This window comes from Saccopteryx bilineata, chromosome 5 (genome assembly GCF_036850765.1).
Source record: "Saccopteryx bilineata isolate mSacBil1 chromosome 5, mSacBil1_pri_phased_curated, whole genome shotgun sequence".
Taxonomy (NCBI): domain Eukaryota; kingdom Metazoa; phylum Chordata; class Mammalia; order Chiroptera; family Emballonuridae; genus Saccopteryx; species Saccopteryx bilineata.
Genome location: NC_089494.1, coordinates 96,408,214 through 96,432,913, shown reverse-complemented (window position 1 = coordinate 96,432,913; position 24,700 = coordinate 96,408,214). Strand labels below are relative to the sequence as shown.

Here is a 24,700-nt window from a genome sequence, read left to right as displayed (position 1 = left end):
CTATACACACATGGCCTGCCCCAGTACAAGTGAACAAAGCTAAAAAACGTGCTTGTTTACCCAACAACATTATTTTTGCTTCACAAGGAGGCACCTGAGACATTAGCCACACAGAATGTTTTGTGTTCATGCCTGATGAGTCTGCTAATGCATTGTATTTGGCAAATGAGTTTGTAAAATTTGTATTTTTTGAGTTTGCTCACTTTTATTGTTAAAAATGGCACTGAGAGGCACCAGTTATGTGATCTGTGAAATTGTAAATTACCTTCCTGCTTGGGAAGGTCCATTGTTTTTGCAGACTTTGTGCAGGGATAAGAAAGAAGCAGCCACGTTGGCAGAGCTGAGGGGCTTTTGTAAGCTCCGCTGAGACTGGTGAGGCCTTTGATTCTAGGAGAAACTGGAGAAGATTCTCCCGGTTGTGGGACTGGATAATGTATCAGTAGCTTTATGAGCTCTGAATGAGTGAAAGGGAAGTGTTTTCCCTGTGTGGTGCTCGATGGCTGGTGCAAGTCTTGAATAAAGGAATGGCCCACTATTTTTTGGCTCCATTGTTTCTTTACCATCTGCCCGAATCTAATGTGAACCTGCATGTGAATGGCCACAACTGTGGAGGCTACTGCTCATACATATTGTCTTTCTTAAATTACATAAAAACACAAGTAAATGTCCTACAATCTGACATCCAGCCTAAGAAACTTAGTAAATCAATGGTTTGGGCCTTGGCTGGTTGGATCAGTGAATAAAGTGTTCACCTGGCGTTTGGACATCCCAGGTTTGATCCTAGTCAGGACACACATGAGAAGTGACCATCTGCTTCACTTTCCCTTCCTCTCCCCCTTCTCTCTCTCTTCCCTTCTTGCAGCCAGTGGCTCAGTTGGTTCAAGCATCAGTCCTGGGCACTAAGAATAGTTTGGTTGCTTTGAGCATTGGCCCCAGATGGGGTTACTGGGTGGATCCTGGCCAGGGCATATGCAGGAGTCTTTCTATCTTCCCTCCTCTCACTTAAGAAACAAACAAACAAATAAATGAATGAATAAATAAATGGTTCAGTGTTGGGTAAACAAGTGTTTTTAGGTTTGTTCACTTATATTGGGGCACACCATGTCTGTATAGTCTATGGAAGGCTGCAGGTGCTCGCCCCCAGGGCGGCAGACTGCAAATTACAAATTGCTTGCCTCCAAGGGGAAGGGCGAATGTTTGCTATTGTTTGCTGGAGAATGGTTTTTCCCCCTAACCTGTTTTGCTGGAGAGTGCAGAGAGAGAGGGAGGGGGAGTGCTGAGGGGATTGGGAGCCCTGATTTCACTGGCCAGTTTGGCTGGGGAAGGCTGAGACTGGTGGGGTCCTGAGATGGGAGAAAAGGAAGTGGTCTTCCCTGCCTGTTTGCTTGTCCACCATTGCGAGATTTTAATAAATGAAATAACCCACCATTTTTCGGCTCCACAGTTCTTTTACTGTCTGCCGGAATCCAATGTGAACCTGTGTGAAGATGGCCTCTGCCACCAGCCTTACATTCAAATTATAAGGTACTTTATGAAAAAATTGTTACCTATTTTAAAACCCATTATCTTCAGTACAAAAGAGAGGGCATATAAATCATAAGAGTATGTCATCATCAAGTAGTCATGACCACAGATTGACCCAAGAGTTGGACCTGGGCAGTCACAGGCTCCTAATCCCATTCACTACCTTTGGAATGTATCATTGTGCCTACAGTAGTCACAGTGGGAGCCAATTTTAAAAACGCATCCCTGAGAGAGCAGAGTGCGGTTAAGACTATCTAGACAGAAGATAGGACTAAACGCAGGTACAGCTTCTATATAAACTGTTAACACTCTAACATGCGAGTATGATGATATACTTGTCTTTTGGCCACCCAAGATAAGCCTCATTACATAAGTTCTTTTGCTTATTAAAAACCTCTAGCTACAGCCTGATCAGGTGGGGGTGCAGTGGATAGAGTATCAAACTGGGATGCAGAGGACCCAGGTTCAAGATCCTGAGATCGCAAGCTTGAGCGTGGACTCATCTGGTTTGAGCAAAGCTCCCCAGCTTGGACCCAAGGTTGCTGGCTTGAGCAAGGGGTCACTCGGTCTGCTGAAGACCCACGGTCAAGGCACATATGAGAAAGCAATCAATGAACAACTAAGGTGTCGCAACGAAAAACTGATGATTGATGATTCTCATCTCTCTCTGTTCCTGGCTGTCTGCCCCTGTCTATCCCTCTCTCTGACTCTGTTTCTGTAAAAATCAATAAAAATAAATAAAAACCTCTATCTACCACCCCTGGCCAGGTAGCTCAAGTATTGCAGTAATGTAAGGTTATAGTAATTAAATATATAGAAATACAGAAAAATATGGAACATATATAAAAATAATTAAGATATAATATTAAAAGCAATTAAGGAAATTAAATAAAGTTATGCCGTCTGGATAAGAATTGATATAGTGTGTACAGATAGGATAAACAGACTGCCTTTTGTGCAGGGCCCAGTTAGTGTGTGTTTGAAGTTATATAGAGATAAGAAGTGGCTTGATGTTATAATTCCATAAATTAACAAGAAGCTTCCCTAGGAACATCTTAAAAGTGGCTTGATGTAACATTTCAGTAGATTAACATTAAAAGGGCTCCCTGTGAGGAACTCCAAAAAAGGTGGTTTGAGGTGATAATCCTGTAGATTGACACCTGTTAGAAGGTAGGTTGAGATGATAATCTTATAGAAGGACACCTGTTAAAAGGCGTTGGCCAGAAAAGGTACTAAAGCAAGCCCCCCTCCTCCTGCCTCCACAGTAGTTGCCCGGAGGGACTCCAACGTTAAATGTGGACTGTCTTCACGCCACTCTGCCACTCCGAGAAAAGCATGCTGACGAGGACCCCTTAAGCTGTACCCAGGCACATCAAAAGGATTTGTGAGTAATAAACTTCCCATGTGATTGTTGCAACTAACTTGTGTGTGGGTCATGTCTTTCCTCCAGTGGCAGTTGGTGTCAGCACTGATAAATACAATCCACATAGCCTCCTCAAGAGTAGTCTGGAAGAGGCTGCCAGCCCTGCTGATAAGCAGGAGTGTCTCACTGTGCAGGAAAGTCAATCGGGGATGCCTGATCGATGTAGAGCTCGGGCTCTACTGGGACATCAGGTGATTAGAACATCGACAGGATACACTGAGGTTGTGGGTTCCACCCCTAGTCATGGCACATATAAGAATCAACCAATGAATGCATAATAAATAGAAAAACAAGTCAATATTTCTACCTGTCTCCCTTCAACTTTCTCTCTCTAAAATCATCTTTCTCTCTCTCTACTTTTTTTAATTTTTTTAACTTATACCTATCAACATGGAAGAGGCCTCTCACTTTCCTTCATTACTCCTTGCCCTTTGTGCATAGGGACCAGTTTCAGGTTTTACCTGGGAAGCTTCCAATTTTTGGAACCAATAATATTATTCCAAAAGACAGATTTTTTTATTTGAATGCTCCATATATGACTAAATAACTGAAATTTCAGAGAGTTTAAGTGACATGGCCAAGGTTAAATAAATATCAGTGTCAGAACTGAGGCCTGAATTCTGATTTTCTCACTCTGAATATCCTGCCCTTTCCAGTTTCTTTTCAATGTTAGAGAAACGATGAGTACAGACCTTCAGAGCTCTAAGTACTTAAAAAGGCACATCCTGGAATGACAATTGACAGTGAGTCCTAAGGTCAACCTGAAATATGATTTTGGAAAGGATAGTCCTAGAGAAATTAGATTAACTTGCAAGGGCATGTCATCCTAAACCTGGGCCATATATACCAAATATATTTTTGAATGTGTGCCAAAGATTCCAAACCATGGCAAGCTACAACACAGATTCTAGTCTAATTCATCTGTGTGACAAAGGATTGTGATGTAATGGTCTCATATATTTAAGGGAAGCTTTTCCTTTTGTGACTATCTTGCAAATCTCAGGAAAAAAAATAAATTAATTAAAAACACAGCCAAGCCTGGACATCCAGGAGTTTATTTCTTGAATTCCATGGTTCAATAAAGATGCATTCAGTATTATTATTGTTGAGATCCCCCAAGAAAGAGATATATCTTGGATTGGCTGATGATTGATATAGAAGGGCACATAGCAGCAATCCAAAAATGATGCCATTGAATTTTTTATTTTATTTTTCACTTTAACTCAGGCCACACAATCATTCAGCTAGACCAAAAGCTCCTCAACAGATTTAAGAACTGCTCTAAAAACTCCCAGAGACTACACTCCAATGTCAGAGCCACGGCCGGAGCCAAGGTCACACACTGCACATGCTAGGCGAGCACCCTCCTTTCCCCCAGATGGCAGCGTGGCCCTGGGTTGTGTTTCCTGAAGGTCTAATGCAACCTGTCTGAGACCCCATGAGCTTATTAACTGGAGCACCTCTTTGTAGGCCCATCCATGAGTGAGACAGAAACACCAGGTCTGTGAATTGAACGTGGCTTTTTGGCTTCCCAAGTCAATAGGCTGAGCCTCTTGGCAGCATGTGTACATGTTCAAGCCAACTGAAGATAGTAGACACTTAAATTTTAAGCCCTTGCTAGAAGGCAGAGAAAGAGGAAGTTTCCTCAGGTCTAAGCAGCTTGCTATCCTCCCCTCCCCTGCTAAATTTTAACCACACATTTTCCCCATTAAATCAGAATTGATGATACCTATATAAATGTGTCTAGTGTTTGAAAACTGAAAATCACATTGAAAAATAGCGATATTGTTGACTATACAAGGCAATTTCTTCAAATCGAGTAATGATGTGATGTGTGTGGTTAACCGTAGCTACACAGGAAGTGGTTTTATTTTAAAATTTTTATGCTTACCCCACCCCCCTCTTTTTTTCCTTCAGTACTGAAATTAAACAGCATCCGACATAGGCCTACTCTTACAACATGTGACTTTACTGTTTTCCGTTTTTGTTGTAAGAGTCATTAACAGTTAGACGTTGATGGCAGTTTCAATAACAAGTCATCACAGTGAAAAGGTAAGTGAATTTTAACTTTATATTGAACTTGCAATTTAAACTTAAAACCATTTGACAAATTATTTTAAGCTCTACTGTAAACATATAATCATTTCTGCAACAATGCAATGTTTTCACCTGTGACTGAAAACTTCAGTTTGTTTCCTTTGGTGTAAGGAAGAATATTCTTTTCATATTTGCAGTTGTCAAATTCTCAACTTCTTTATTGAGAAATTATACTAAGATCATTTGCTCAGACTTTACATTAAAATATTAAAGATAAAATAAGGTATAGTTTCAGTTTGAGAGTGTTTTAAAAATAACTACTTGAGAAAATTTGAAACTTTGCATCTTTCACTGATTGTTTTATAAGAATATGTACTATTTGAGAGCCAGAGAATGAAAGAAAGGCTCTTCTACCAGTAGAAGTTACATCGGGACCACAATGTGAGAAACACCCACTGGAAAGTGTTGTATTAAAGTTAGTGTTAGAAACCCTTAAAGAGGTGCAGGTTATTAAATGTGCACTTTATTAAATAGCTGTTAAAAAGCAAAAAAAAAGTTTAAAAAGCAAGAAAAAGCGTGACATTGGAATGTTTTTCCTAAATTTTACTTAAGATAAAAGGTGAATTGAGTGCAAGTTTTATTTCATAACAAATGTATGTTTATAAAGGAGTCGTAGCTGACTTCACCAAAGGCTACTCTTAGGAAAAGAGGCAAATACACTTTTTCTATTTATGTAATTATAATTTCCTTTCCTTGATGTTTTCCAAAATTTAAAAACTCTAGAAATGAAAAGGTTTTCATAATCATAAGCTGATAATAGCTTTTCTTTATATTGACTTCTTGCCTTTATAGAATCTTTGTGTGGTGTAATTTATATATAGAAAATATAAAAGTATTCTAATCTCAGAGACACATACCTAAAATAAATCTGACTGTAAATTTTTGAAAAAATTTTAATAAAAGCACCAGATATGATCCACCCTTCCCTAATATTATTTTTATTGTGCTGTTGGGTGGGGGAAACAACAGCCCCCACAACACCTATTTTTTTATGTTATTAAAAAATGGTTACAGGGTTGATAAGTGGCAACAATGTTCTTTTCTTTTATTGTCTTCTATTGAAAGATATTTATAAGTGTTTTTTGATGTGGTCAATTTAGCAGGAAATTATTGGGCATGCTAGTACACTCCATTTTAAGACCTCTTCAGTTGTCCATACTGAAGCTAGCTACTTGTTAACTTAAAATGATCATGAAAAACTAGAGATTAAAACAGTGTTCCATATATTTTTTATTGTTAGACTGTAAGAAAACCCTAGTAACATGTATTTGCTTTGATGTACTGATTAGCTTTTTAATTTGTTGTATTACTTCACAATGGAAAACGTTATTTAATTCTGTCTTCAATATTGTGGTTCTGAACCTTTGTATCTATAGAAGCTCTGTAATTCAGATGGTTTGGGTTGATATGTTATTACTTCATTTTATTATAAAGGAACATCACTTGAATAAACATATGCATTACTTACAGATTAGAAAAAAATGAATATCCACATAAGCATTTGCTACTAAAAATAAGTCCAATATAGTTTTTTTAAACTATGTAACATTATAAATATAAAAGCCAAATTCTTTGTAAAACAATGTTTCTCGCAGAAAGTTAAATTAAAATAGAAACATTTCATGGAATGCATATAAAATTAAGAATTAATTAAACATAGGTTAGTATGGATTTATAAAGATCAACAAGTAGAGCTTATAGACATGTAAAGTAGGGTATGATCAGAATTGCTTGTAAAAACAAGTAATGTATTATCTAAGAAGCAATTCCAAATGAGTTATTATAGGTTACTATACCTTTATACATTTTAAGTGAATAAGAAACACATTTTGGTGAAATAAAAACAATACAGGGGCTCTTATTTGGAGACTTCTTTCGAAGTCTCCAAATTTATTTAAAGAATGTTTATTTAAAGAATGTTTTAAAGATTTATTTGAAGAATGTTATGCTTTTCCACTTGGGGCCAGCTTTCAGCAATATTCGGGAAGGAAACATTTGTTTATTGATATTTTGCCTTCTTTTTTAGTGCTCTGTTCTGGAGTGGCCTGTTCTATCCCTACTTTAGAGTACCTCCACCTTAGTTCCGAGAGGGACACACCCCACCTTGCTCCTTTCATTCCACTCCCATTATCCTTAAAACTTGTGCATCCTATTTCTCAGCATTTAGAGCATCTGAAAAAAAAAAACAGCACATGATCACAGGAGAAAGCCACAGAATTTTCTCTTGCCTTTTTTGCTAGGCCTCCCCTCTTCCTCTGAGCAGAATTTTATTAATGTCTCTCAGCAGGTAGGGTCCACAGGAAGAGCTAAATGTTGAAGACTTCAGTTTTGAATGAGGCAAATAGGGAGATATATTTTATGGCAGAAAATGTGTTTTGTTACTCATTGGTCCTGCTTGTGGTATTTAAGCACAGAATTTTTGAGACTGTCTTATATAAAGGATCTATCAAAGAGAGGTGCCCATTGCTCTAAGATATTCCTGAAGAGATAGACACATTTCTTGTAGCAGATGAAAATTACTTGCATTATATCCTCATACAATTTTGGTATTCCCATAAACTTAGAAAATATTTAATATAGTCAATTACTTTACATATTTAAAAAATCATTTACTATTCTAAATTTAACTTTTTAAGTATCAGAAGCATATTTTTATAATAATTGTTATATGGCTAGACTTTAAAATGTACTTATAAATATTCTATAATCAGTTCATAGTAGACTTTAATTTGCAAAAGATAAAAAATGCATTAAAATTATCCTAGGCAATAGAGATTGGCAATGATTTGTATAACTAAAGGTCTATGAAAAGCAGTCAGGCATGGCTGGATCCAGGAATGCACACATAATTATCAGGCTTAAGTTTTATTTTCTTTATTTTTTAGCTCTTTGTTCACTGTGCTTTAAGCAGTGGAGACAATTATACTTTTTTTTTTCATTTTATGGAAGTCATTTTTATATATATTTTTTATTTGGTTTTAGTTAGAAAATAGGTGATAAATGTAGTAAGGTCATAAACAATCAAAATAAAACCTAAATATAAAACTGTTAGAGAAATTTTTTTCATAATCTTATTTTTATATGTTCCATTCACTCCCACCTTAACTGAACAGATAACCACAGTTCTAAACCCTTTGTGTTTTTTATATATACATATGTGTGTGTGTATATATATATGTCTTCCTTTACTATATTAAAGATAATATACTATACATGCTCTGCTATTTTTTTATTTAGTAAAACTTTGGAGATATTTCCATAATAAAAACAAAAAACTATCCAAATTTTTCACATCTGTACAGTGTTCCACTGTGTGGGTGCATCATACATAATTCTGTCAGTTTCTTACTAAAAGTGTCTAGGATGTTTTTAATTTTTTGTTAATACAATAAATGTTTTGATGTGATTGTGAACGCTTGAAAACATATCTATGAAATGAATTCCCAGGAATACTATTTATTTTAAAAAAAGAGAGAGATAAAATAAGTTCAATAGTTATTGTCAAACTATTCTTCACATTAGTTTTAACTTTTTGAACTTCCACCAGCACATAATGAGATTGCTGCTGGAGCTCCACGGCTTTTCACACAGACTATGTGGCCATACTTTTCTGATTCTGTCTATAGAAAAGTGTATCTCAATAGAGTCTATGTGATATTTCTGTTACGATGATGGAGGTTGAGTTTGTTTTTAAAAGATTAATTTTCTATTTGTCATTTTATATCCTTTCTCAAATGCGTAATAAGGGATCAAAAGCATTTGTGAAATTTAAGCCTCATAATAGATGTTAAAGGAAGTAAGGAGCTGAGGCTAACATATGTAAAATATACTTTTTATAAAGCGTAAAATAGATAGTAGCTTAAAAACGGGATAAAATATGAATGTTGAAAAGAAGAGCGGGAAAAGAAATAAAAATATAGTCAGAAATCCAACAAGGTCTCAGAGAATACTCAAATAAATGGGTTTCATCACTAGCTCAAGTAGATAAATTAACCTGAAACAGAAGGATGAGAACTTCACTGAGTGTTCATGCAGATGAATTGGATATAGATAGGATGAAGGAAGGAAATAAAGTGAAGGGAATACATGCTTCCTTGTTTCTGTCTCCTCTGGCATGGGAAGAAATCTCATCTGACGAGAGGGGGTACTTACAAGATGCCAAAGAATAGACAGAATATCTTAGTTTAAAGGATTGGTCTTATCAATAGCACACATACAATTGTGGATTTCAAAACTGATTTTTCTCTTTTGGACATCAGCCCAATTCAATTCAATTCCATAAATAATTTTAAGCAACTATGTACACTGTGTTGGTCTATGAATTATTGAGGACACAAAGAATAAATGTACTGTTTAGCCAGTGAAAACTTTTTAGTTTCACAAACACAAGAACCTAAATATAACTTTATGTGCATAAATACAATGCCATAGAAATAATACTATGTCATACTATGTCAAAGTCCCAATGGTTTTGTTTTCCCAAATTGAATGGCTATTTTTACGTCTTCATATTATCAATTATCTGAGTTGTACTTAATTCAAATGAACATTCCTTCCCTCTTGAACCTATCTTTTCATTTGACTTCTGGGTTATTTCATCTTCCCAGTTTTTCTCCAAACTAACTGGATGCTCGTTCTCTATTTCCTTTGCTCACTCTTTCTCATCATTCAGTCCTCTAAATGTTGCAATGTTCTGCCCTCAATCTTCAGATTTATACCTCTGCAGTCCCAGCTCTTGTTTTCTAAGTTTATTCTTAGGTGATCTTATTTAGTGCTATGAGTTTCAATACTATCTAAATTCTAATTAGATCTCAACAAAAAACCTTTTCTTAGCACTAAAACTGTGAAAGCACTTGCCTATTCGTTACATCCCCTGGAAGGTCTCATAGAGATATTAAAGCGAGTATATTTGAAACTAAGCTCTTAATTACCTCCCACTTGCTTCTGACCCAACTTTCTTCTTCTCCATTTCCATGCTTCTCATTCAATGGCACCACCATTCATCTGTCTTTTCAGGTAGTAACCTAAGATTTACCCTCAATTTCATTGTTGTCCTCATACTCCTTACCCCAAACTGCTTCCAATTCAATAGTTACAGGCAGAGCCTGAAAAATATGGACCACTATCGCTTGCTTTTTTCAGCAAGGGTTCTTATAAACTCACATCTCTTTTTCTTAAATGGGTCTTTTTATTTTATGTTTTCTAAATTTTGTTTGTACAATGACATTTCCCTCAAAATCTGCTAAATGAGTACACTAAAATGTATGATATCACAACATTAGATGAAACCACAGTTTTAGATAAAACCACATTTACCATTTTACTTTGTAGTATCAAATAAGAGAAAAGTCATAAAAAATATATAGAGTAATGTTGATTTGCACATTTAGAATGAATGCGAGAAGATTTGAAGAGGTAGCAACTTTCAGAACATTTTAGTCAGTTTTTTTTACCTTACTAAATATGTTTTTCTGTGTTATCATTTATTAAGTACACTCTGAGTATAAGAAAACTCTAAGTCTCACAATTCTTAAAAATTTTGGTGAAGAAAAAGATTCAGGGAAAAAAAGAGATTTAGTAAAAATCTTTTTAAGGCTGACCATGTGCTGTCGCAGTGGATAGATTATCGGCCTGGGATACTAAGCACCCAAGTTTAAAACCCTGAGGTCACCAGCTTGAGCGTGGGATCATAGACATGACCCCTTGTTCGCTGGCATAAGCCAAAGTCATTGGCTCAAGCATGGGGTTACTGGCTTGGCTGGAGGCCCCCCCATCCCCCCCAGTCAAGGTACATATGAGAAAGCAATAAATGAACAACTAAGATGCCTCAACTATGAGTTGATGCTTCTATCCCTTCCTGTCTGTCTGTCCTTGTCTTTATACCCCGTTCTCTCTCTCTCTCTCTCTCTCTCTCACAAAAAATAAAAATATTTTAATACTATATTTTATGTACATTTTTCAATTTGTTGATATTTACATAAACCCATTTTTTATTTATTCATGTATTTTATATTTCTAAATGTTGGTTGTATATATTCAGCTTTTATGAAACAGATTTCTCTAAACAGAAATGAATTAGATATTTAGCAAGGGGTAGAAAATATCAAAATATCCCAAATTCAATCACTTCTCACCACTCTTACCACTGTTACTGCAGAATTCTCCTGGCTTGTTCCTGTGCCTCTACTTTTGATAGTATAGTCATTCTTCAAGGAGTAACTAGAGTGGCCCTTCTAATACTCAAATTAAACAACTCTGCTACTAACCCATTTCAAATGACTTTTTGTTATGCATCAAATTCACTAAGTCTGCTTTTGTTTTGCAAGGCCCTTTCTACCTCATTATTCTGCTTTTGTTTTCCTAAATAGCCTCTTTAAAACGGGGAATTATATTTTTGGTGTTGTTGTTGTTACATTGCTTAGTGGCTATCTTTATATAGACTGAATGGTCGGTGACAGTATGTACTTTGTCTTTACAACTAAATACCTACAACTTAGAATAATGGTAGCATACATATAACCAACACTGAATGAATATTTGATTAGTGATAGAATAAATTATTTAAGCAGAAACAGAAAGTTGACTGTGGCTATAGAATATGGAAATTTGTGACTTCTCCTGGGTATGAAAAGTAGGATACATATAGGGAAAGAGGAGCTAGGAACATACTTCAAACAAATGACACCCTATGGGTACATGTTGAGTAAACTGGCAGTGATGAAAAGGTGGATTAGAAGTCAGGATCCATTATACACTATGGTGCCTTTCTGAAACTCAAAACAAGTAACACACCATCTGAAACTATCTTGTCATAAAGTAATAGAAAACACCAACCACCGCTAACTATTAAAATTTTAAGCTATTTGCTAAAACCATGGGATTAAAAATTAAATCATTTTATCTTTGAGATTCATTTTCTAACTACTTAGAGAACTTTTTGTTCTAATCTCTACTGATGTAATGCCAAGCTGAGAGTCAAAACAAGATAGCTCTCTATGAGACCTCCTAAAGGCAGCGTGCTCTGGAAACCAGGTGCTGAGTCAAAGGAAATTTATTTTTCTGTTAACTTATCTTTCTGCTTTAGCTAGTTTCATATTAGAACTTCAAGGGCTAGAAACTGAACTCATATTCATTTTTGTGATAAATTTGCCGGGAACTCAAGTAACCTGAACTTCCATATCATATCATCTATTCATATCTTGATGGTTCTCTTAAAGAAAGTGGAATTTAGCCTGACCAGGTGGTAGTGCAGTGGATAGAACATCGGACTGGGATATGGAGGACGCAGGTTCAAGACCCCGAGGTCACCATCTTGAGTGCGCGCTTATCTGGTTTGAGCAAGGCTCGCCAGCTTGAGCCCAAGGTCGCTGGCTTGAGCAAGGGGTCACTCGGTCTGTGGTAGACCCCCCCCCATCAAGGCACAGATTAGAAAGCAATCAATGAACAACTAAGGTGCCACAACGAAGAATTGATGCTTCTCATGTCTCTCCCTTCCTGTCTGTCCCTATCTGTCCTTCTCTCTGTCTCTGTCACAAAGAAAAGAAAGTGGAATTTAGAAGAGAACATGAATGTTGATTATCCTAGTAGTGTCTGCAGCACTATGCTAGGTACTATGATGTTAAAAAAAAATTAGACAGTAGTTCTTATAGGCAAGATGCTTACAGTAACATGAGGCACTCAGCAATGTAAATTATTAGATTGAGATTGTTAATACTCATCAGAGCTATGATTAATCTTTTAGGTATAATGTATATTATGTTTCAGATGCATTGCATATCTAATAGCATTTGATATTCACAAAATTTAAGTAGAGGAGTCAGTAAGTGGTTAAGTATTCAAATTTATTTGCTAAAGATAAAGAAAAAAAGATTAAGTGGTTAAATATCTAAATTTATATGTTACTTTGTCGAATGTGTCATGATTTACAGGGATATTGAGATAGTGCAAAAGCATGTTACTTCCACAATGCTGTGCTACAATTGCTAAGCCTGTTCAGTTAAGCAATGAAGGACTTCATTCAGTAATTTAGTGTCTGAAATGGTCAGAAAGGATCCTGCTTTGTTTGATGTCTAAAACAATACCATCTGTGGAAAACATATTGCTTTTTCACTCCATATATTGCCTCATGCAGAGGTGTTACAAAGCATGTGAGGACGCAAACAGTTTTGCCTTGGTTTCTGTCATACTGCAGGTACCTTATCTGTTTTTCTTTATTTCTTCTGGACCCTATGTCTTCCCTCAGTCTTTTCATCTTTAAAATTCCTTCTTAGACCATGCCAGCCATTATAATGTAGCAGCTAACAACAAATGGCTATTCAGCTCTTGAAGTGTAGCTAGTCTAACCAGAGTTGTAAACTAAACAACAGCTTTTGAAGATTCAGTACAAATAAAGAGAATGTAAATTATCTCATTAATATTTTTGTATTGACCATATGCTGAGATTATAAATATTTGATGTATTAGGTTAAATAAAATATGTTATTAAAACTAATTTTACCAATTTTATTTTGCTTATCCAATGTGGCTACCAGAAATTTTTAAATTACATGTGTGACTCACATCATACTTACAATGAATGGCACCACTCTAGACCATCTTTGCTATTCACCAGATTCTTTTGACATTCTTATCCATTCTCATGGTTTAAATTTAATTCCTCAGATATGATTTTTTTTTTTTCATTTTTCTGAAGCTGGAAACAGGGAGAGACAGTCAGACAGACTCCCGCATGCGCCCGACCGGGATCCACCCGGCACGCCCACCAGGGGCGACGCTCTGCCCACCAGGGGGCGATGCTCTGCCCACCAGGGGGCGATGCTCTGCCCATCCTGGGCGTCGCCATGTTGCGACCAGAGCCACTCTAGCGCCTAGGGCAGAGGCCACAGAGCCATCCCCAGCGCCCGGGCCATCTTTGCTCCAATGGAGCCTTGGCTGCGGGAGGGGAAGAGAGAGACAGAGAGGAAAGCGCGGCGGAGGGGTGGAGAAGCAAATGGGCGCTTCTCCTGTGTGCCCTGGCCGGGAATCGAACCCGGGTCCTCCGCACGCTAGGCCGACACTCTACCGCTGAGCCAACCGGCCAGGGCTCAGATATGATTTTTAAATTTCTATCTTTGTCCTTGGCTTCTCTTCCAATATTGTTCCTCATTTCTATTTGTTACTTGATCCCTCTTTCATGAAGTCCCATTGGCAGTTCAAGCTAGATATATCTCAGCTTAAACCCATAATCTCCCTAAGAGTCTTTCTCATTCTTTTCTAAATTCAGATACTCCTATTACTGAAATCACCTAAACAAGTAATCTTAGAATCTCTGTGGACTCACTTATTCCATATAGCCAATCAATTTTCCTATTTTAGGGGAATCTAGTCCCTTCTCTCTGCTTTTACTTATTATCATAGTTATTTATTTGTTCATCCATTATGTCTTTTCTAAACTATGGCAAAGGGTCTTACTTACTTCCATACTCCTCTTTCTCATATTCCTGTATTTTGCCTATTTCAGATTTCTTCTATGTCCTTAGGTTGATGGTTAAGCTTAATTTAATTAATATAAGTAAGAATGTCCATTGTCTATCTAAAATCTATTTAGAATCTATTTAGAAGTAATTTAGCATGCATTATTTTGATTGATTTTTACAGCAAGCTAGTGAGATAAACAGGAGCTTAATTTTTCTTTAAATTTTTTATTTAATTTATTGGGGTGACATTGGCTAACAATACAATTATTATATTATTATGTATAATGTATTATAGAATATACAGTTCTACAATACATCATCTGCATATTGTATTGTGTTCATCCCCCCAAGTGAAGTCTCCTTCTACCTCCATTTATCTCCCTTTACCCTCTTCTGTCTCCCCCATCACCTTTCTCTCTTGTAATCCTCTTATTGTTGTTTGTGTCTATGAGTTCTTTTTTCTTTGCTTAATTTCTTCACCTTTCACCCATCCTTCCAAACTCTATCTCCTCTGACAGCTGTCAATCTGTTCTCTATATCTGTGAGTCTGTTTCTATTTTGTCTATTAGTTTATTTTGTTCATTAGACTCCACATATAAGTGAAATCATATGGTGCTCTTTTTGATGTTGTTGTCTGGCTTATTTCATTTAGCATAATAATCTCTACGTTCATCCTGTTGTGAAAAGTAAAAGTTTCTTCTTTTTTTAAAGCTGAGTAGCATTCCATTGTATGGAATAGAGAGAGACAGATATGGACAGACAGACAGACAAATAGAAATGAGGACCACACCTTTTTAATCCACTTACCTATTGATGGGCATTATGGCTGCTTCTAATTCTTTTGTAATTAATGCTACAATGAACATATTCTTTTGAATTAATGTTTCTGGTTTCTTTGGATATATTCCCAGAAGTAGAATTTCTGGGTCATAAAGCAGTTCCATTTTTATTTTTTGAGTTAACTCCCTACTCCTTCATCAGTGGCTGCACTCATCTGCATTCCCACCAACAGTGCATAAAGGTTCCCTTAATAGAAGATAATAATATGTGTAAAAAGTGAACTTTTTGAGGACATGATTTAAACATATTTCTCCCAAATTCTAGTTCAGAACTTTATCCCTTATAGAGATTTAAAAATATTAAAAGCTCAAACTAGGGAGTCAGAAATACCAAAGTTCAACCCTGAGTTCCAACACTTCCTAAATATTATATATGTTATTTTGTGCAACTTACTTCATCTCTCTGAGCTTGAGTTTCTTTGCCAACAAAATTGGGTGTTTCCTCAAAAGATAAAAAGAAAAAAAATAATGTATGTAAAGTATTTTTTCTAGTTTGTGACATATAATAATTGTTTTACAAAGGTTAATTGTAGTGCAAATAGTAACAATAGTAATTGGTGTATTAAGTTGTCATGAATCAATTAATACCATTTCCCCCTTATATAATTAAACTTATGCTAGGATACTTTTGGTTTATTTCAATTCTAAGTATTATGATAAAATTGTGAAATTTATCAAAAGCAATATCTTACCATTGGTTTCATTTCTCCAATACAGCTTTGTGGGAGAGTATAGTGTAGCTGTGTGTGGGAAAGAGAAGGCTCACTCTTTTCTTGTTTGTTTACCAACTTTTGGTTGATATGGCAACTCAAAAAGTGGTAGGCAGATATTGACTTTGGACATGAAATTAAAATGAAGAAAAACTACAAAGACAGGAGAGAAAAAAAACAAAATTTTCTTTACCCACTTTTATTTTATATTTAATTTTTGCCTAAAGTAGTAAGATGATAGCACAGATGGTTCATAAGGCAGATGTGCTGGGTTCCTAACAAAATGATTCTAGAAAGAAAAATAAGAAAGGAAGTAGAGAGGTCCAGGATCTGGTGTGCTGACCCAGATGGAGAAGTCACTTTTTTAAATTTTTTTTGTCCTGAGAAAAACCTGCTCAGAATTCCATGTGTGGAGATTGATTGAACACACCAACCTCAATCTTAATTCTGAAAGCAGTTGGTATTAAGGCATCTACTTAATGAGAGCAAGATGTGACGGGGGAGGCGACTGACCAAATGCTCAGGAGATAAGTGACTATGGCGCTGCCCCAGGAGAACTAGTTATGGCCTAAAAGCCAGACTTTACATTAAAGTCAGTGTGGGGTAGAGTATTACTTGAGGGAAGGATGGGGAAAGGTGAGATGCCGTGGATGTTCTTACTGCCCCTGACCATGATGCACTGTATTCCAGGGCCATTTGGCAGTTTTCAATGAGTTGAAAAGAAATACAGGAATCCAGTGACATGTAGGGCTGAGAACCACAGCCATTCCAAAATAATGGGAAACCTGAACTTGTTTGAAGTGCTCACAGTACTGAGGGAACTAGAGGCAGGGGATTTCAGACAGTCACCCAGTGCCTGTAATGTTCCAGATGCCACACAGAGCAACAACACTGACAAATATAGTGTCTGACTTTGAGAGGCCCACACCGAATCTGAGCAGAAGAGACACACAAGTCAACAGAGAACAGAATATGATAAACGTTAGAATATAATTATCTGCCACAATAGTATAATAGGAACAGTGCCAGAGGTCAGAGCAGGAAAAAGGAAAAGGGGACTTATGTAGCAATAGCCAAGAGCATGGAACAATAACCTACTCTTGGTAATTGGAGATCACGTTGAAAAAATTGTAAGAGTATATGAAATAATGTTAACCTTCAATGACCCACTCTAAAATCTTGGTACAAATGCAGTCTCTTGGTTCTTTTCTTCATCTCCAATCCTTTCAGCTTGGATTTAAAAATAATCAAATATAAAAAAATAACAATTTAACATGGACCACAATTTCTGTTCAACCCACACATCTAAGAAACAATGCTCCCAGAAGTAACTGACACTAATCATCGTGTCACAGATGTCCGCAAACAGTCAAGATACCTATGCAGACCAAGTGAGAAGGGGAAGAACTTCTGCACTAGTGAGAACTTGCCCTGTTTACAGGATGTAGGAAGTACCCACCTCCAGCTGACAGTTACCTTGTATAACTTAGTCAGTTTTCCACATCTGGTAACTTTTCAAAAGAACATGTATATATACACTTTTTAAAAAGTGAATAACCTCATTTTTAATGGGAACTCATTCAAAACATTTGAAATTATTGTTCAGACCCAACAGCATATGCTTGTGGGTTGACTTTGGTTGGCAGTCTGCCAGTTCTCCATCTCTTCTTGAATTTGAGGCTGTTCTTCAGCAAGCAGGAGCAGGGTGCAATGATCAGAGTGAGCTACCAGCCTCCACATAACTTTTACATGCACAACAACCTCTCATAAATGTTTAGTGACTAACTAGCATATTAAATCATTCTGTGAAAAATTATCCATTTTAGTTTGTTTTTTCTTTTTTAGTCCTTGTTTGGTTCATCTTATTTTCATTTTCATTCTTCTAATTTTAAAGGACTAATTTTTTTCTGCTGCCAGAACTTCTCAGAGCATCTTTTAACCATTGAAAGATGTCTTCAAAAGGTTAATTTTTCTAAATGACAGGAAATATAGTTATCTTTAGTTTTCCTGATATTTTCAAAGCCACATGATATAAGTTATGAACCAGAGTATCTACACTTGTATGGATGCATTGTTGGAGGGAAGTTAAAAGAGAGGTTCATATGCCTTGGGTGGTTATAATAATAGAAAGGACATTTAACCCATGTGTGCACACACATACAGACGTGAAATTCACAGTGCACAGATGGATAAATGTAAGCCGGGTGGGCTTGCAGTACCCACTGCATTGTATATGCTATCTATTAATAGATCAGAATCTCCAAGTCTCAGAAATACTCATGACAAGGCTATAAGTGAGTAAAGGGAGGAGAGAAAGAGGTAAAAAGGAATAATTTTTAAGTAAATAGATAATCATGCTAACCATTTAAACCTATAAATACTCACGCATTCCCTTTTGACTACAATATACCCAAACCAAAATCATATATTTTGCCTTGTGAGGAGCTTAAATTAAGACAAAAATTTAACTACAATGCTACAAATTACAGTAACACTCATTTAACTGGAACCCAGTTAGGTAGTGAAAGCATCTAACTCTCTCTTCTACTTCTCACCTCCTGGGGAGAGGACTCCTACCCCAACTCTCCTTTAAAGAATGAAGCAAAATGCCACTTCTTTAAATGGGGAATCTGGTCCTCAGTCAATCCGGATTGAAGTTTGTGATAATGCAGCCAAAGTTCTTCAAGAGACTAAGGCATTGAAAGAGCCTTTAGTTAATCAACATAGAAATAAAAGCATACATTTTAAGGTATACTACATATATAGTGTATTGAAGGATCTTCAAAGCCAGGTTTAAAAAACTCAAAAACACTCCATTTAAATAATGTGGACTGGTAAATTACTTTTCCTATTTTGATATTCTTGAGTTCTTGAGAGGAAACCTCACTGCCCCCAAATTTCAGATAAAATTTGAGGGAAACAACGTTTTGTAGAATTTGTTTTGTTCTCAACCCAACAATCCTTTGATGTTTAACAAGCAAGAGAACTGTTTCGCAAATGTTGAAATTGATGTTATTTTACTCACACTTACAAAGTTCATGATATAAACATTAGACAACAACAATAGAAGTAAAATACTTTGTGCTGAAAGTTATAAAATAGACCATGATTGCTTGCCTTATGATCCTTTGGGGTTTTTCTTGCACTTAAGAGAACTGACGTAAGCCCTGGCTGGTTTGCTCAGTGGTAGAGCGTCGGCCTGGCGTGCAGAAGCCCTGGGTTCGATTCCCAGCCAGGGCACACAGGAGAAGCACCCATCTGCTTCTCCACCCCTCCCCCTCTCCTTCCTCTCTGTCTCTCTCTTCCCCTCCCGCAGCGAGGCTCCATTGGAGCAAAGATGGCCCGGGCACTGAGGATGGCTCCTTGGCCTCTGCCCCAGGCACTAGAGTGGCTCTGGTCGCGACAGAGCGACGCCCTGGAGGGGCAGAGCACCCGCCCCCTGGTGGGCAGAGCGTCGCCCCCTGGTGGGCGTGCCAGGTGGATCCCTGTCGGGCGCATGCAGGAGTCTGTCTGACTGTCTCTCCCCATTTCCAGCTTCAGAAAAATACAAAAAATAAAAATAAAAATAAAAAAAGAGAACTGACTTATTAGCAATAATTAAGACTAAATGTATATTTTGGACTGATAAACATAACATTTCAATTAATCTCAAATAGATATTCACAGTATTACTTTCATGTGCCTTTGTGTCTGTGTATCCATTTTTATGCCTATCAACTTAGCTACCTACATTTCTCTTCTTACTATTCTAATCTATGACACTGGGGAACAATTTTTTTTCCAGTTTTTGTTGCATGAGGTTTTAGAACTGTTTCTATATATGTCTGCATCGCTGATTCCAAATCTGAAATCCATTTTTAGGTGCATGCGCTAGTTTTTATGCAATTTTAATTTCTTTTTGTTACAGTTAATGGCATGCATTAGTTTTTAAATTGGAGTTAAAGGGCAACGACTCTTTTATTGAACATAACCACAAGGCAATTAATGTTTTACAAACATCACCTTTACATAACTGTAGTTGTTTTTAAATTAAAAAATAATTATCTGATAAAAACACCTTATTTTGTTTTAAGATTGAATCATGGCTTCTTCAAGTAAGCGTAAATGTAAGAATAGTCCTGACACCTTCTGTTATATATGTGGCTGTTACACACTTCAACATCAAAGGTGCAACAGTTCATCATTTGTGACACTTGCATATATTGCCTATTTTCAAGTTCCCCTTGGCGATCAAGACAAGAATTGGGCTCCTCATATTGTGTGTCATAATTGTGAGGAAATGCTTCGTGACTGGACAAAAGGAAAATGCAAAGGAATGCCTTTTGGTATTCCCATGGTTTGGCATGAAACTAAGGACCACAGCAGTGACTGTTATTTCTGTCTGATCCATACAAAGGGCATCAGCAAGAAAAAATGGCATATGATCGCATATCCTAATATTCCTTCAGCAATACGACCTATCCCACACTCTGAGACACTCCCGCTTCCAGTTTTCAATGGTTTCATTTTTTTCTCAGGACGAAGAAAGTGAACATGGTGATCAAGTGTATTTTGATAAGATGCATGAGGAAATGGTTGTAGAATCTGAAGTGTCTTCTTCTGATGCCAAGCAGTCATTAACCCCTCAGCAGTTTAGACAACCTGGATTGAATGACTTAGTAAGAATGATATAAAAATTTTCCTTGACTTTCTGAAGTATGAGAAGCATAACTGGATCATTTGTGTGGATCTTAAAATGGTAAATTTCCTTCTAGGACAACAGAGAGGTTTCATGAAGTATCCTTACTTTCTGTGTTTGTGGGACAGCCAAGCACGGGAGAAACACTGGACACAGAAGGAGTGGCTGAAACATGAAGCTCTGGAAATAGGGATGCAAAATATCGTGAATGAACCTGTAGTTAATTGAGACAAGATCATTTTCCCCCACTTCACATCAAACTTGGCTTAATGAAGCAGTTTGTTCAGGCTTTGAATAGAGAAAGTGAATGATTTCAAAATATTATTTCTGCTTTTTCTGCCTTGTCTTTCAAGAAGATAAAAGCAGGTATATTCGATGGACCTCCAATTTGAACCCTCATACATGATGAAGAATTTGCCAGGAAGATGAATAAAGAGGAGAAAGCAGCATGGCAGTCTTTTGTGGCAGTTACAAAGAACTTCCTTGGCAACAAAAAAAAGCAGAAAACTATGAACTTCTGGTTCAAAGGATGCTGTTGGCTTTCCGCAACACTGGATGTAACATGAGCTTTAAGATTTACTTCCTGAACAGTCACCTTGATACGTTTTCCTAAAATCTTGGAGCTGTTAGTGATGAGCAGACTACTTACTGCTGGAGCATCAAACAAGATTGTCCTCAACAATTACACAACGCAAGAGCTACAAACGCAAATTTTTGCCTGAATAGAATTTAAATAAGTTTTGCATAAATTTTATGATTAAAATCAATGTTTTAATATGTTCTATTTCAAAATTGTAGACAAATTCTGATGCAATCATATCTGTTAGTGTATTAATGTATTTACTGCGTTATATAAGTTATTACATTTTCACAAAAATGATGCCCAAGAGGACATTCTACTTCATTATGTTAAACTAAATGTTGAAAATTTTACAATAAGATGAAAACCTAAAATCTTGAATTACAAAAAAACTGTATCTTACAGAGAAAAATTAATGTCTGATTTGAGATCAGCATACTCGAATTAGATAAGAACAAGTGTTTTTCTGGATGCAACAAAGATTTTGTTCCCCAGTGTGATCTCTAACACTCCCCAAACCACTAGCATATTCCCAAGGGAAATTTATTCCCAGAAAATTTATTTGAGCAACAATGTCAACAAATATGAACCTAGTAACATCGACTTTAAAAACAGAGAAACTGTTTTTGCCTGACCAGGTGGTGGCGCAGTGAATAGAGCGTTGGACTGGGATGGGGATGACCCAGGTTCGAGACCCCGAGGTCACCAGCTTGAACGTGGGCTCATCTGGTTTGAGCAAAGCTCACCAGCTTGGGCCCAAGGTCATTGGCTCAAGCAAGGGGTTACTTAGTCTGCTGAAGGCCCACAGTCAAGGCACATATGAGAAAGCAATCAATGAACAACTAAGGTGTCGCAACGAAAAACTAGTCATTGATGCTTCTCATCTCTCTTTGTTTCTGTCTGTCTGTCCTTATCTACCCCTCTCTTTGACTCTCTCTCTGTCTCTGAAAAAAAAAGAAAAAGAAAAAAAAGAAACAGAGAGACATTATGGTAATTAGTAACAAGTTTAGAACAATGCAGGTATAAAATTTTAAAATAACTTTATATAATTCTATAAACATGTTTCTCAACAACATTCAGTGTGTATCTGAGTCATCGGAGTGATAGCCAAACGTATAGTTTCTCAGTCCCCTCTTCAGTCTTGCTCAGGGGAAATGTCTTTGGAAAGTGCAGTGAGATCTGCATGTTTATGGAGCTCCTCACACTGACCCCTGAGAATCATTGCTCTACAGTGTTCCTCGTCATTACTAGAGCCACTTGTTCATTGTCTACTGAATTTGGTTATTTCTGACTCTAACCCCCAAATGCTTCTTAGTTTATTACAAGTAATCTTTAACTAATTCCAGTGGAATGAAGTACTATGAGTTCAATAATAAAATATAAAGTGATGGCCTTTGGCCTGTACTGTGATACACACACCAAGGGTTTACTTCCCTTATTTTCAAGTTCCAGTCTCAGCAAGTCACATGTCATCATCAGTAAGCATTTGCTTTGTCCGTGACCACAACTTTCTCTACTGGTTACCTAGTCATTCATTGCTTCATTCCTTGCTAGGGTTGAGGCCCTACTTGAGGAAGCCAATCTCCCTTGTAAGTAATTGAGCTAGCTCTGAACAAATACCCAGCATTCAGAATGGACACTAAGTAACAAACCAAGTTGATAATGATTTTAGATCTGAACTTTTGAGACTGCCCTCAGAGTTTACACAAACATAGAGATACACACATTCACACACACAAACATAACTACTTAAAATTTATTTTTATACACACATAATTGAGAAGATGAACTGATTTTTAAATGCATTAAAGGAGATATTGTAAAGTATTTTATTTTAATAGTGTTGTCATTGTCACAACAATGGACTATGACATTACTGTCCCACTCTCAGACATTTACTTTGGCACTGAAATTCAATCCAATCAATTCAGAGTTTGAAGACATGAGCATTAGAGAAAAACTAATTGGATTCAGTCACAAATTTGCTAAATAAAACAAATGTCAGCCATATTTGACTACTGTCAATTACCGACTTCTGTTAATTAATGTTGAGCACTAATTACACAATATGCAGTTTCTCCATATTTTAACCTGGGCAGGCCAAGATAGAGATAGAGAAAGCCAGTTGTACTGCAATCAGTGTTTGATTAAATTTAATCTGCTTGATAAAAGGGCTTTGCAACTGAGTCAAATCTTTTAGGAAATAAATACTATAAAACATGAACTTCCAGGAAATAAGTAATTGCAGATTGAAATGTATTTTTTTGTACTTAATATTTTTCTAAGCAATATCAGTGAATTAGTACTGTTGCAGAAACTATCTGAGACTTTGCTTGTTTTACCAGTGTTTTCTAATACTGTAGCTGTTGAGCAACTTGTTCTATCACCCATGTTTTCTCCTTAAGTGACATTTCATCATCCAGTGCCCTAAGATAGTCACCCTGTTTTTCCTTAATTGATACTTGTATGCAAGAGGCGGAAAATGGCTCAGCATTTCTTGCTAGATTAGGTCAAAACTGACAGAGGCAACAGAGGAGATTGCATTACTTATGCCCCTTATGGTTCTCCTGTGTATCTAAGGAGATTGGCATTTCATAACATTTCTTATGCTGCCTAAACATAATTACAATGGCACAGACATTTTGTTCCTATTTGCTTTTTAATTTTTTACTTCTTAGATGATCACCAGAGGGAAATTCAGAAGCAGTTCCACTAATTTTGATTTTATTTTTTCTTCTCTGCCCTTAATAAAATGCAATTGCACCCTAGGAATTCTCTTCCTGAAAGGCTTCATTTGTCATTCCTGTGAGACTTTACCTTTCTCTTCATTTGATTAGTAACCAGAAGCACTAAAAATGCACCTGGAAGTTCAAAGTAAGGTTCCCAGTGTTCTAGAGAATTTTTTCGCAGATCCCTTGGTGTCCTTATCATAAGATTGGTGTTTATGAATAGATACTGTGATGATGATTCTGAATTAAGGTTAATTAAAAAGCATCCTATGAGAATGCTGTTGCTCGTTCTATAGCCTAAGTAGCCAGAGAGCCATTCCTTTGGGTCTCTTTTCACTGAGTCTTTTGGGAAAGGATCATGCCTTAAACAAAGTCACCTAAGTTTCCTAATATCTATAAGACAAAACCAAAATATTCAGTAGAAACTGCAAGGTTGTACCAAGCCAGCCCTAAGTAACACTCCCTTAGCTTTCCCACCTAACCACCCACACTCTAACACTTGTTATGAATGCTCACTCACCTTTTCCTTAAGTCTTGTGATCTCAGCCTACATTGCTCTTCATATCCCTTCTCTGTCTTTGGAGTCTTATTTATGATACTGATAAATTGTGTTGATATTATCATGTCAAAGTTAATTGTCACCTTCACCTTGAAATTGTCCTCAG

The 24,700-nt window shown here is 36.7% G+C and overlaps 1 protein-coding gene across 1 annotated transcript in view; it reads left to right on the top strand.

The window, feature by feature from the left end:
* The first annotated feature begins 4,868 nt into the window (after positions 1–4,868).
* Positions 4,869–24,700, top strand: part of ARHGAP15 (Rho GTPase activating protein 15) — a 694,101-nt gene continuing 674,269 nt past the window's right edge. Inside the window, exon 1 of the mRNA XM_066279712.1 lies at positions 4,869–4,999. The gene's annotated coding sequence lies outside the window, so the exon portion shown is untranslated. The remainder of the gene's footprint in view (positions 5,000–24,700) is intronic.